Source organism: Nicotiana sylvestris, chromosome 8 (assembly GCF_000393655.2).
Source record: "Nicotiana sylvestris chromosome 8, ASM39365v2, whole genome shotgun sequence".
NCBI lineage: Eukaryota > Viridiplantae > Streptophyta > Magnoliopsida > Solanales > Solanaceae > Nicotiana > Nicotiana sylvestris.
In genome coordinates this window covers 53533216-53546208 of record NC_091064.1, presented here as the reverse complement: position 1 = coordinate 53546208, position 12993 = coordinate 53533216, and the positions used below count along the sequence as shown (strand labels likewise).

The 12993-nt window shown below is 37.9% G+C and overlaps 1 long non-coding RNA gene and 1 pseudogene across 1 annotated transcript; both read left to right on the top strand.

Annotated features, from left to right (window-relative positions):
* The first annotated feature begins 337 nt into the window (after positions 1-337).
* LOC104217418 (kirola-like) lies at positions 338-1615 on the top strand (annotated as a pseudogene).
* A 9464-nt stretch (positions 1616-11079) lies between these two features.
* LOC138876549 (uncharacterized) lies at positions 11080-11787 on the top strand. The gene is made up of 3 exons (XR_011401883.1): positions 11080-11364; positions 11449-11502; positions 11571-11787. It is a non-coding gene; the product is annotated as an uncharacterized lncRNA (long non-coding RNA).
* The last annotated feature ends 1206 nt before the right edge of the window (positions 11788-12993 follow it).

Below are 12993 nucleotides of genomic sequence, written 5' to 3'. Positions count from 1 at the left end.
AATGAAACAAAGGTAGCGGAAATATTCAACCATTTTTTTCCTTTAAAAACATGCCAAAAGAGCAATGAAAATGTGTCATCTTTTTGGGAAAGATTAAGAAAGAGGCTTTCACGTAAAATAATACAAATGAGATAAATGATATTGTACTGTTTTTCCCCGTACAGGAACAAGTTGCTATAATAAATTCTTTAAAAGACATTAACTCTACCTAGTTTATGGAACACCAACCTTGACTTGCTTCAATAGTTAACTTTACTTGAATTACATTGCATTTGACATTTCATATAATATCTACCCTAATAAACTACAATCCAATCCAAATTGTTGGGCCCGTGCGCAAGCACGGCGAACATACTGTGGTATTATTCACAAGAGACACTCTATATAAAGGCTATAAGGTCACGCTAAATTAAATCAGCAAACTCGTGTAAGAAAATCTCACACTGCTAACAAATGGGTCTCAAAGGCAAGTTGATCTCTCAAATAGAGATGAAGTGTGCTGGAAATTTGCTTCATGAACACTTCAAATCAAATCCACACCAAACCTCCGCCATGTCTCCTGATAAGATAACAAATTTCACGTTACATGAGGGTCAATTGGGTAATACTGGTTCTGTTGTCGGCTGGAAGTACGTTCTCGGTAAGCCTCTATTTTCTTTCCAATTTCAATTTGCTTTGGTACAAGTGACCGATTTCTCAGCTTTCTCTCTTCTTTTTATTTTGTGATATTATATTGTAGGATGTGTTTGGTACGAAAAAAAATATTTTTCGGTTTTTTTATTATTTTTTCGGTGTTTGATTAGGTATGAGAGAATATTTTTAAGATATATAATTTCGGCAAACACTATGAGACAAAATAGGGGAAGGGTGGTAGGTCGGGTCTAGGAGCCGGAGTAGCGGTGGCAAAGGGGTGGCGTGGGGAGGGGGCGTTAACGGAGAGAGGTGAGGTTGGGGGTAGGGGGCAGGGGTAGGGGCGCAGGGTGGGGGTGGGGTAGAGGTAGGGGAGGAGGTGGGGAATAGGGTGGACAAGGTTGAGAAAGAGTTTTGAAAAATATATGTCCTCCTTTTTGCAGGGAAGACATTTTCTTTCAATTGAAATAAATGTGTTCGGAAAATATTATTCAAAATATTTAAACGAACTAAACATGAAAAAAATGAATTTTCCGTGCAAATAAGGCGTAAATTTGTTCTGCATGTCCCATGTTTATTTAAAGTGTATCATGTATGACATGAGCTTAAATGCGTGTACTTTAACATTTGTTTTGACAACAGGAGGAAAAGAGAGGCATGCGAAGCAGGTCCTACACATAGATGATGCATAAAAATCAATCACCTTCAATTTTGTTGAAGGTTATATGAATGAATTATACAAGTCCATAACAGCTACTTTGACTGCAGAAGGAAACTGGATGACTTGGACCCTTGTGTATGAGAAGTTGAATGAAAACACACCAGAGCCCCTTGATCTTTTGGAACTTGCTATTTGCCTCCTCAAAGATCTTGAGCCTCACCATGTCGGAAAATAGATATTTGTTCCCGTTCCCATCAGTATGATGAAGTATTATGGCCATCCCAAATCCTTATGAATAAATAAAACTATTTGGTGTGATATGTATTCCATATGAGTTCTATGTTAGCGTTTCCAATGGTAATAATATTATACTCCCTCCATTTCAATTTATGCGAACTCATTTGACTGGGCACGAAGTTTAAGAAAAGACAGAAGATTTTTGAACTTGTGGTGTAAAATAAAGCACATATATTTTGTGTGGTTATAAATCATTGCATAAAGGTAAATTGTTTCCAAATAGGGAAAGAAGTCATTCTTTTTGGCACGGACTAAAAAAGAAATAGGTTCACATAAATTGAAACGGAAGGAGTATTAATTAATATGATGTACTTTTGGATCGACTCTCTATAATAATCCAATCTCTCTTTTATGTTATGTACCATTACATATTTTAAGACTTTTCGTAGGTTCATATGATATTTGGATTTACATATATCGTTGGTTTGGAACCCGACGAGCTCGAGGGTGTTGCGGCACCATTACATGTAATTTGGAAGTTATAGCAACTTTGATTTGAATAGTTGCATTCGCTTCATCATTCGAGACATTTAAATAGGTCAGTATAGTATTATTGGACTTGTTTGATTGTTTCGAGGAGTCCCGGGATCCTTGGGTGAGTTTCGACGGTTGAACAAATTCTTAAGTTACAAATTTTTCTAATGCCTTTATTGTGATCGCGTGGGTAGTGTCACGATCTTGAAGGCTTATGTGAGCTGGTCATGGTGACTGCGTGTAATGACCCGACCAGTTATTTTGTGTAATTGTTGTTACCCCCCATATTTTCGTATGTAAAAGTGCATCGTAAGTAAACTAAAGTAGGACAAAAAATGAGATCATCTTTGAAAGTATATAAAATAAGTTAATCATATTACCTCAGAGTTTACAAATATTGAAGATCATTAACAACAAGTACAAAGTGGATTGGAAGGTTCAGAAGCCAAAGGAATTAAAAAAAATAATATTTTGTCGAAAGTCGACAAAATGAGAATGTTATAACATGTACTTTTGGGGTGAGACTAGGGTGTTTAACATGATAAAGAGGTTATGTTATGAGTTATGTTAGTCGTATGATAGTCATGTGTTATGTTTTGAAGTCATGCCAGTTGTGGAACAAAAATCGATGAAAGTCATCACAGGTTACTTCATAAGTTTTACTGAAATTTTGATCAAATGTCACTGCAATTTTCTCCCAATATACTTAGATTTACAAGGTGATCAATCCATCAAATTGAAGATCTATGAGTCTATTTTCTAACGCATTAAACTGATTGTCAATACGACATTGGAGTAGAGAGATATATGTGTTTTTGCAAGACTGTGCAGACTGCTAGGTGACAAGTAGGTGTGTCACCTACTTGCTTAAATGAGAGGATTAAATATTTCCAAAAAGAGCTATTTCGGGTAGGCCAAAGAGCCCTTTTAAGAGCTTATCTCCTGCAAATATAATACTCATTATATAACAAAATAACCAGAGATAAGCCCCTCCAAAAATCCTCCAAAAAATTGAACACAATCCCTAATTGATTTTCTCTCGTTTTCAAGTTGGAGGAAAAACCTAGGTTTTGAAGAACCAAGATAGGATTTGGGGTATTCAACAAATAAGGTAAGATAAACCTTGTCACATAGTGCACACATCCCAAACAAGGTAGAACACAAGAACAAGTACGGATGTGTGTTTACAATACAGGTGTATCTACATCTGAGGAAAATATAGCATAAGTCTCAGGATTTGCTGTAACGACCCAACTAGTCGTTTTGAGTATTTAAGCATTGTTCCCCATTTATTACGTCCTCTATATTGTATTGTGATTATGTGACTTGCTGGTGTGTTTGGTTTTGGTTCGGGTGAGTTTCGGAGTGAAATGGGAGACTTAGTTCTAAAGTTAGAAGTTTAAGTTGAAAGAGTTGACCGTAGTTTGACTTTTGACGGTCCAATAGCTCCTTATGGTGATTTTGGACTTAGGAGCATGCCTAAATATTGATTTGAAGGTCCGTAGGTCATTTCAGCTTGAATTGGCGAAAGTTGGAAAGTTGAAGGTTTGGAAGGTGGAGAAGTTTGACCGAGAGTTGACTTTATTGGTATCGGGTCGGGATTTTGATTCTGGAAGTTAGAATAGGTCCGTTGTATCAATTATAATTTGTTTGCAAAATTTGAGTTCAATTGAAGTTGGTTTGGTATGTTTCGACATTAGTTTTAGAAGTTAGAAGTTTATAAGTTCATTAGGCTTGAATCGATGTGTGATTCGTGGTTTTATTTTTATTTGATATGATTTGAAGATTCAAGTGAGTTTGTACTATATTTTAGGACTTGTTGGTATGTTCGTACGGGATCCCGGGAGCCCCGAGTGTATTTCGGATTGAGTTCGGACCAATTGTTCTTGAAATAGGATTGCTGATTTTTCCGAGTCTGGTTTCCTTCATCGCGTTTGTGGAGGACGTGCTGCAATCACGTAGAGTAAGTTGTGGCAGATGGAATTTTACTCTTCGCCTTCGCCAAGAATGGGATGTGATCATAGTGTTTGAGGAGATTGTGAATCGCGAACGCGTGAGGTGGATGGCGTTCGCGTATAAGGAAGGTGAGGCTAAGGCACACGGTGTTCCTCGTGTTTGCGCGGCCTGAAGCATGATCGTGTAGGTTAAGGAATCTGGTCATCGCGTTCGCAACTGGCTTTACATGATCGCAGAGAAGGTTGTATGAGTTGGGGAAGAATTGTTGTTCGTGATCGTGAGTGTTTGTCCGCAGTCGCGAAAGAGGAGAACTGGGCAGCGGTGTTAAAATTCAAAACGAGGGTTTTATTTCATTCTTCATCTTTTGGACTTAGAGAGCTCAGTTTGTGGTGATTTTTAGAGTCATTTTCAAGGAATCAATCGGGATAAGTGATTCTAACTCGGATTTGGCTATTATGCATTAATCCATCGTTGTTTTTATCATTTATTTAATGTTTTGGGTTAGAATAGTTGGGGGAAATTATGAAAACTTCATAGACCAATTTTTGGGGATTTGAAAGGCGATTTGAGTAATTTTACAATGGTTAGACTCGTTATTAAATGGATATTCGGATTTTGTATGTTTGGCCTGGTTCCGAGATGCGAGCCCCGGACTGGCTTTTTGATTTTCTTTAAAGATTGTAACTTTATTATTCAGAATAATTTTCTATAGTTTGTATTTATGGTATAAAGTTATTTTGGCTGGATTGGAGCCATTCAGAGGGATAATCATGGAAAAGTGTTACTAGTAATTGAGTTACCGTGTTTCGAGGTAAGTATCTTGCCTAACTTTGTGTGGGGGAATTACCCCTTAGGATTTATGTTGTTTTGTGTTAATTGTGGTATGTGAAAGCCGTGTACGTAAGGTGACGAGTAGGTACACGGACTAAATGTAGCAATTGACCGGTTTAAGCTTTGTAGATTCTTTCATGCCTTTAATTGAATTGTCATAGCATGTCTTCTTCATCATAATTAATCTATTATTACGTGATTTACTTGACATTGTAAATACTTGTCTCATCCCTTACTTTTTAATTGCCTTTACATGCTTAGTTAAAGTTCTTGTTCTCTCATTTCTTTGTTAATTATTTAGCTGTTAAGTTCTTTTACTTGAAGTTGTTATTTTTTGGAATATCTTATTATTGAATTATGATGTTGAAGTTATAAAGGTCGTGATTCACATTGAGACAAAGTTGTAAATTTGTTCAAATATCGTTCTTGTTGAGTTATTCACTTTCGGTTGCTATTATTGAGACTCTTGTACATATTGTGGTTGGGCCATGAGCCATTTATTATCGAAATACTATTATTGTTGACTTCTTTGGCAAGTTGTGGTATTGGACACTTGAGATGCGATTTGTGGTATTTATACGCATGTGATGGTATAAAGATTGGGGTTGAAACGCATGCGGTGAGATAAGGTAGGCTTGATACGCATATTGCTAGTAGAGGAACTACTTGAAGTTACGTGTTGTGATATGGTGGGATAAAACGCTGGTCTCTATTTTGGGAAAATGATTTTCCAAACAAAATACAAGGCTCTCGCAATGGTATAAGGAAAGACTGTCATTTGATTGTGAAATGAAACTACGAGGCAGTACCTCGGAAGTGATTCTTGTTGATACCTTTAATTTACATCACTTGTGTTTTGCTTGCATCGTTTCCTTGGCATTCTTGTTATGTGCTTTCTTCTATGATGTCTTAATTGCCTTAATTTCAGTGTAGCTATTCTTGTTATAATTCTTCAGTGTATCATTTCCATTGTTCCTATTATCATACTGTACTATATTCAGTTTCTTTATTTATTTCAGTAGGTGTCTTGACTCGACCTCGTCACTACTCTACCGAGGTTAGACGTAATACTTACTGGGTACCATTGTGGTGTACTCATACTATGCTTCTGCACATCATTTTATGCTGATCAAGATATTTCATCCCAGCCTAGGCATCAGTGAGTCGAGCTTGGATCGGAGACTTCAAGGTATACCTGCTGGTGTTCGTAGGCCTCGGAGCCACCCTCTATCTAGTTTCTATTTCATTCTCCTTTTATAGATACTGTTATATAGGGATGTTCAGTATACTCATGTATAGCTTGTGACTCGGTCTCACCAAATTTTGGGAGTTATACTCTTTTTAATTGAGAGTTTTATTATTATTTCCGCCAATTCTTCATGCATGTTAGGCTTACCTAGTCTTAGAGACCAGGTGTCATCACGATATCTTACGGAAGGAGTTTGGGGTCATGACAAGTTGATATCAGAGCTCTATGTTCATAGGTGTTACGAGTCATAAGTAGGTTTAGTGGAGTCTGGCGGGTCGGTACAGAGACGTTTGTACTTATCCTCGAGAGGCGATGGAACTATTAGGAAACTTCACTTTCTTAATTCCTTATCGTGCGAATTTGTTGAGTTTGAAATTCTGAATCTTTGTCTTTCTTGTCACGGCATGAAATTCTCATCGTCGGGACCGTGATGGCACCTAACATTTTACTTACTAGGCAAGCCAACATTAGAAATCGTTAAGCCAAATTCTTAAACCTTTCGGTGTTTAACAACAATTAAGCCATAATAAGTTAAAAAGAGCGCGAAAATCCATAACAATCTTAATATTTACGCACAACGACTCAGAATCTGGAGTCGCAGTTCACGAACTTCTAAGATTTAACTACAAGTAATTTGTCTGAAGGAAATACAACTAGTTTTTATACAAATGAAACAGTAAAGACAATGTATAGAAGGGGACGCTAGGGCCTGCGGACGCCAACAGGACTACCTTGGGTCTCCGATCAAATGAAGCCAGTAGCTAAGCTCAGGATCAACTCGGTCCGGTACCAAAATCTACACAGGAAGTGCAGAGTACAGTATCAGTACAACCGACTCCATGTTCTGGTAAGTGTCGAGCCTAACCTCGGCGAAGTAGTGACGAGGCTAAGGCAAGACACCTACAAAACAAACATGTGCAGTATAACAATGTACATACCAATAACAACAATAAAAGAAACAAGATAAGTAATATTGGGAGGAACACATGCTGAGGGGATCACAAAATAAAGAATCAAAGCAGTGATAAGTACCTGATCAACCAATATGCCTTAAACAGATAAAAGCAAGTAAATACGGTAAAGGAAACTGCACGGCATCACCCTTCGTGCTTTTACTCTCAACCTCACTATATGAATGAAATATAAATAGCACGGCATCACCCTTCGTGCATTTAACTCTCTCATAACATGACACGACATCACCCTTCGTGCATTAATACTCACAATATGGCACGGCATTACCCTTCGTGCATTAACACCCACAAAACATGGCATGGCATCACCCTTCGTGCATTAACAATCTCCCTCACCAAAACAAGGAACAATAATAACAGAGAGATAGATATATCAATACTGAAATCCGTAAATATGATCAGAACGATCAACATAATGATAAACTAGTCTAAGCATGAGTAATATGATCACGGAAAGCTACAATTTCATGAATAAGGCTCACTAGAATGCTATGATTCGACAACAATGCATAGATACTCATCACCTCACCCATAAGATGTACTCAACATTCAAACACGTAGAAAATAGGCAAATAAGACCTAATCCCTCAAGCCAAGGTTAACCACGACACTTACCTCGCTCCAACGACCAAACTCAAAGCTCAACCACAGCTTTTCCCTTCACACAAGCCTCCAGACTAATAGAATCTAAAAAATTACCAACCAAACAATTCAATTTAAGCTTTAGGAACTACCCACGATAGCAAAGGATTCAATTTAGGCCATTATTAAAAAATTCAACAAAAGTCAACACATGGGTTCGCTTGATCCAAACCCTAAATTCGGACCAAAACTCGATTATCCATTTACCCCCGAGCCCGGATATATAATTGGTTTTGGAATCTGACCTCAATTTGAGGTCTAAATCCCCAATTCGAAATCCCTAGTTTCTCCCCAAAAATCCCCAATTCCACCATGAAAACCTTAGATTCTAGGTTGAAATCTTGTAAAATGTAGTGAAAGATTGAAAGAAACTAGTTTAGAATCACTTACCTATGATTTGGGGGAGAAAAGTTCTTTGGAAAATCGCCTTTTGTGTTTTAGGTTTTGAAAATTTGAATAATGAGAGAAATATCCCGTCCAAAAATCATTTTGATCAGTTGCAGGTGTCGCATTTACGACCTGGGGTTCGCAAATCCGAGCCCCTAAAATGCAAAGAACCTATCACAAATGCGAAGGTCTCCCTATTCCTGCTTTCATCGCAAATGCGAAGGAAATCTCGCAAATACGAGCCTGACCCTTTTCGCAAATGCGACCATGTGATCATTGCCTTCCCCCGTCCCAGTTCGCAAATGCGAGAATGTTGTTCGCAAATGCGAAAACTATAAGGCCCAGCTATTCTTTGAAAATGAGAGACATAGATCGCAAATACGGAACCTGCAGAGGTCGCAAATACGATACCTGGTCTCATATTTGCGAGATCAGAGGGCTACACCAGCAGCTGAAACATCAACAATCTTTTAAGTCCTATTTTCACTCTGTATCCTATCCGAAACTCACCCGAGTCATCGTGTCTCCAAACCAAACATGCACCCAAGTCTTAAAACATCATTCAAACTTGCTCGTACGATCAAATAGCCAAAATAATACCTAGAACTACGAATTTAGCAACAAATCGAATGAAATTTTCAAGAAAACTTGAAACTTCTAATTCCTCAGCCGGACGTCCGAATCACGTCAAACCAATTCCGTTTCTCACCAAATTTCACAAACAAGTCATAAATATTATATTGGACCTGTACCGGGCTCCGGAACCAAAATATGGACCTGGTATCAACAAGGCCAAACATCAATCAATTCTTAAAAACATTAGATTCAAATTTTTAATTTTTAATAAAAATTCATAACTCAAGCTAGGGACCTCTGAATTCGATTCCAGGCATACGCCCAGGTCTCATATTTCATTACAGACCTACCGGGACCGTCAAAATACGGGTCCGGATCCATTTACTCAAAACGTTGATCGAAGTCAACTAAAATTAACTTTGAAGGTAAAAATTCTTGTTTTTATCAATTTTTAGCATATAAGCCTTCCGAGGTTAATACATGTACTGCTCACGCAAATCGAGGAAGTCTAGAATGAAGTTCTAAAGGCTTCGAAACACAGAGTTTGGTTCTAAATTATAAGATGATCTATCGGGTCATCACATTTCTATTCTCTCACAGATATTGAGGACACGCACCGTTTGATCCGATGATCAGTCACCTGCACCCCATGCTAAAGCTGAGAAAGGTTGGGGTAGAGGCTGAGGCCAATAAGGGGCACAAGATGCAGCCAAAGCACCTGCCCGAGCAGCGACAGAGGAGCCACCAGTAGCTCCTGCTGGGGGGTAGGCACCTGATGCGCGTGTTGCCACCTTTGTACTTCAGGAGATCCTCGCCCAGTTCTTGATCATGTTGGGAAAGGGTCCTTTATGAGAGATGTCAGTGTTGATACTTCTACCGTTGAGTCAATTTCGGTAGTGAAAGACTATTCATATGTATTTTTGGCAGATCTCCGGGCATGCAGCTCGATAGGGATATTAATTTTGGTATTAACTTGTTGCCTAGTACTTAGTCCATTTCTATTCCACCATATCGTATGACCCCAGCGGAGTTGAAAGAGTTAAAGGATCAGTTGCAAGAGTTGCTTGATAAGGGTTTCATTTTACCTAGTGTGTCACCTTGGGGGTTCTCCAGTCTTGTTTGTGAAGAAGAAGGATAGTTCTATGTGTATGTATATTGGCTATTGGTAGTTGAACAAGGTTACAATGAAGAATAGATATCCATTGCACTGATGACTTACTTGATCAGTTACATGGTGCCAGAGTTTTCTCATAGATCGGTTTGCGGTCAGCGTATCATTAGCTGAAGATTCGGGATCCAGATATTTCGAAGACGAATCCGGAACCAAAATGTGGTTTTTTTTACTCAACATACGCAAATAAGTGTTAAAAAAAAAGTTAACAAACTATATATAACGCCACAAATAGTGGCGCTATACAGTAACGTTAACTGCACCATTACTGTATAGCGCCACTATTTGTGGCGCTATACTGACACACCTTACATAGAGCCATTAATAGTGGCGATATACCCCTTATTACCATCACACATAGCGCCATTAATAGTGGCGCTATACCCCTTAATACAAATCCTTCGTCTTCTTCTTCTTCGTTCCATCTCCCTCATTTCTCATTTCTTACTCCCTTCTGGTCCCCCCCCCCCCCCCCCCCCCCCAAATTTAAAAAAAAAAATTGGGTCCCCCCGTCACATAAAAGTTGAATATTGGTGGTCCCACTATCGAGTAGAGCTTCGTGTTATTGTGGATTCACTCTTCCGGAGTCAAAATTTCGATCTATTTACATTCCGAAAATTCTAAATCGAGGTATTTCGATTTATTTTAAGTTGAAACTTTTATAACAATGCATATTACTTGATTTGTATGTGTTCTATTTCGGTTTGTGTTTATTTTTTCCGAAACTAGCATGTTAAATTTTATCCGGATTTAATTTTAGTGTTGTATAAAAATATGTAAATTAGTCTAAAAAATGTGTTTGTTAATATCCTCATGTATATTTATGTGTTTTTATGCCGTTTAGTTTAGATTATTTTTTAGCATAGTAAAATGTAGACCTTTTTAGCGTAGTAAAAAGTAGACCCTTTTAGCGTAGTAAAATGTAGAGCCTTGTAGCGTAGTATTGTGTAGTAATTGTTTACTTATCTTATATTCTAGCACAAAACCCATAATTATATATATATATATATATAAATCTTACAATTAATTTATTAAAAAATATGAATAAAAATTATAAAAAAAAACATAAAATTATTAATGATAGTTTGGTACTACTGGGCCTCAGAAAATCTTGCACGAAACCCATAATTATAATATATATATATATATGTCACGGGGTGGTGGCCGACGAGCTGCTGCTGCTCCACGACGACCTGCTGGTGCTGGACGACGTGGTCGTGGGCGGAGAGGAGGTCCCCAGCAAGGGGGCTTTGAGGCTCCTGCTGATGATGTTGCTGCTGATATGGGAGGTGGCATGCATGAGACCGACATGCCGTCTTACAGCCTTGGCATTTATGACACTCCAGGGACGTCGCAGGTGACCCCATCGGGTCAATTCTTGATCACGGGCTCGGATTTTCAAGGAGTGGAGTTGGGTAGATATTTCTCTGGCCCGTCTACCACAGATGAGTCTCGACCGATCTGAGATTTTGATAGTGGGCACCGAATTAGTTATGGCAGCTCATCACATGCGCAGGTATGAGTTTATTAGTATTAATTTTATTACTGTTTTTACTATAACTTATTTATTTTCTTTAACTTTATTAATTTACTTTTTTAGGCTTCATGCGATGCTGCGACAGATGACTACATTCAGGATCCAGACACGATTATGGTAAGACAATATAAATTTTTGTGAATTGTTATGTAGTTTTCTATACTAAGTTTGATATTATTATGTAGCCTTCTACTGGACCTGACAGCACCACCGATACATGTCATCCTGTGCCGCATCCGGCCATAAGGAGACGACTTGATGATGATGATCCTGATAGCGTACCCGGGCGGCAGGGGATGCGCCTCAGGCCAACGGCTACTTTGAGACACACCGGATGCGGGACACATTGATTCGGTCTTCCATTTTTATGTTTTTTTGGTGTAAATAATATTTTTGTATACATTAACAACAATATTTAATCGAATATGACAGTTACTTTTTTTAGTTCTCATTTCGTTTTATAGTATTTGGTATAGTAACACAACAACTTAAACTTAACTTCCACTTAAATTAAAATAAAATTTAGTACAACAAACAAGGAAAACATTACTACAACACAAACACAAACATAACAGGCCAACATAATAAAAATACATGACATATGAAAATGACACTAAACACATACACGCCAATGCTCCATCCTCAGTTGTCATTTATTCTTCGCTCCAACCACTTAAATCGTTCTTCCATTTGTTCTTTTTCTTCTTCTAACTCTTTCACTCTCGCCTTCACCTCCGCAAGTTCCCGTTTATATTTTTCGTTGCGTTCCTTGTGTGCTTCACAATTCCATTCTGCTCTCCATTTTTTATCTTCCACCTCCTTCAGTTTCTCCCTCATTTCTGTAATAATTCTATCTCCCTCATTTTGTATTCTATGCTGGTATAACCACATATTATGAAATTCCTGTAATCTATCCCTGTAGCTTTCTTGATAACATAGTTCCTCAGCCCATTCATCAAATTCACAAGTAGGTTCGTCGGGTTGCTTGTACAACGTGTTCATACATCACCAATAGCGGCGTCCAGCGTTAGCACCTTCCCACCCACAATCCATCATGCATGGTTTTCCACATAAGCAAATTGGTGGACGACCAGGTTGAGCCATTTGTGAAATATTTGCTTATAATAAAAATCTTACTTACTTTTAATGAAATATTTCTTGGGGAAAATTTTTAGCACACAAAATAACTACAATGACCCCATTATTTATAGGCGAAACAACACACATATAGCGCCATATCTAATGGCGCCATATCATGATGTTGACAAGACGACTTTATGTCAGCCGGTCAGCTTTTTTAGCTTTTTTAGTTCGACAAGACAAGACACACATAGCGCCATATATAATGGCGCTATATTTTGTGTATTAAATATCGTGATAGCGACAAGACAAAACACATGATAAATATACCGATAATTATATTAAATTATTATTTAAATAGGTAAAAAGGGAAAGTACAAATCATAATTAACAAACAAGAAAATATTATTTCATAAATACTTAAATCGTATACATAACAACTAATTATTACAACATGAACTCATGGGTAGTTAGGTACAATAGAAGAACACCCGCCCTGAGCTTGATTATTGTTGCCACCCAAAGGAC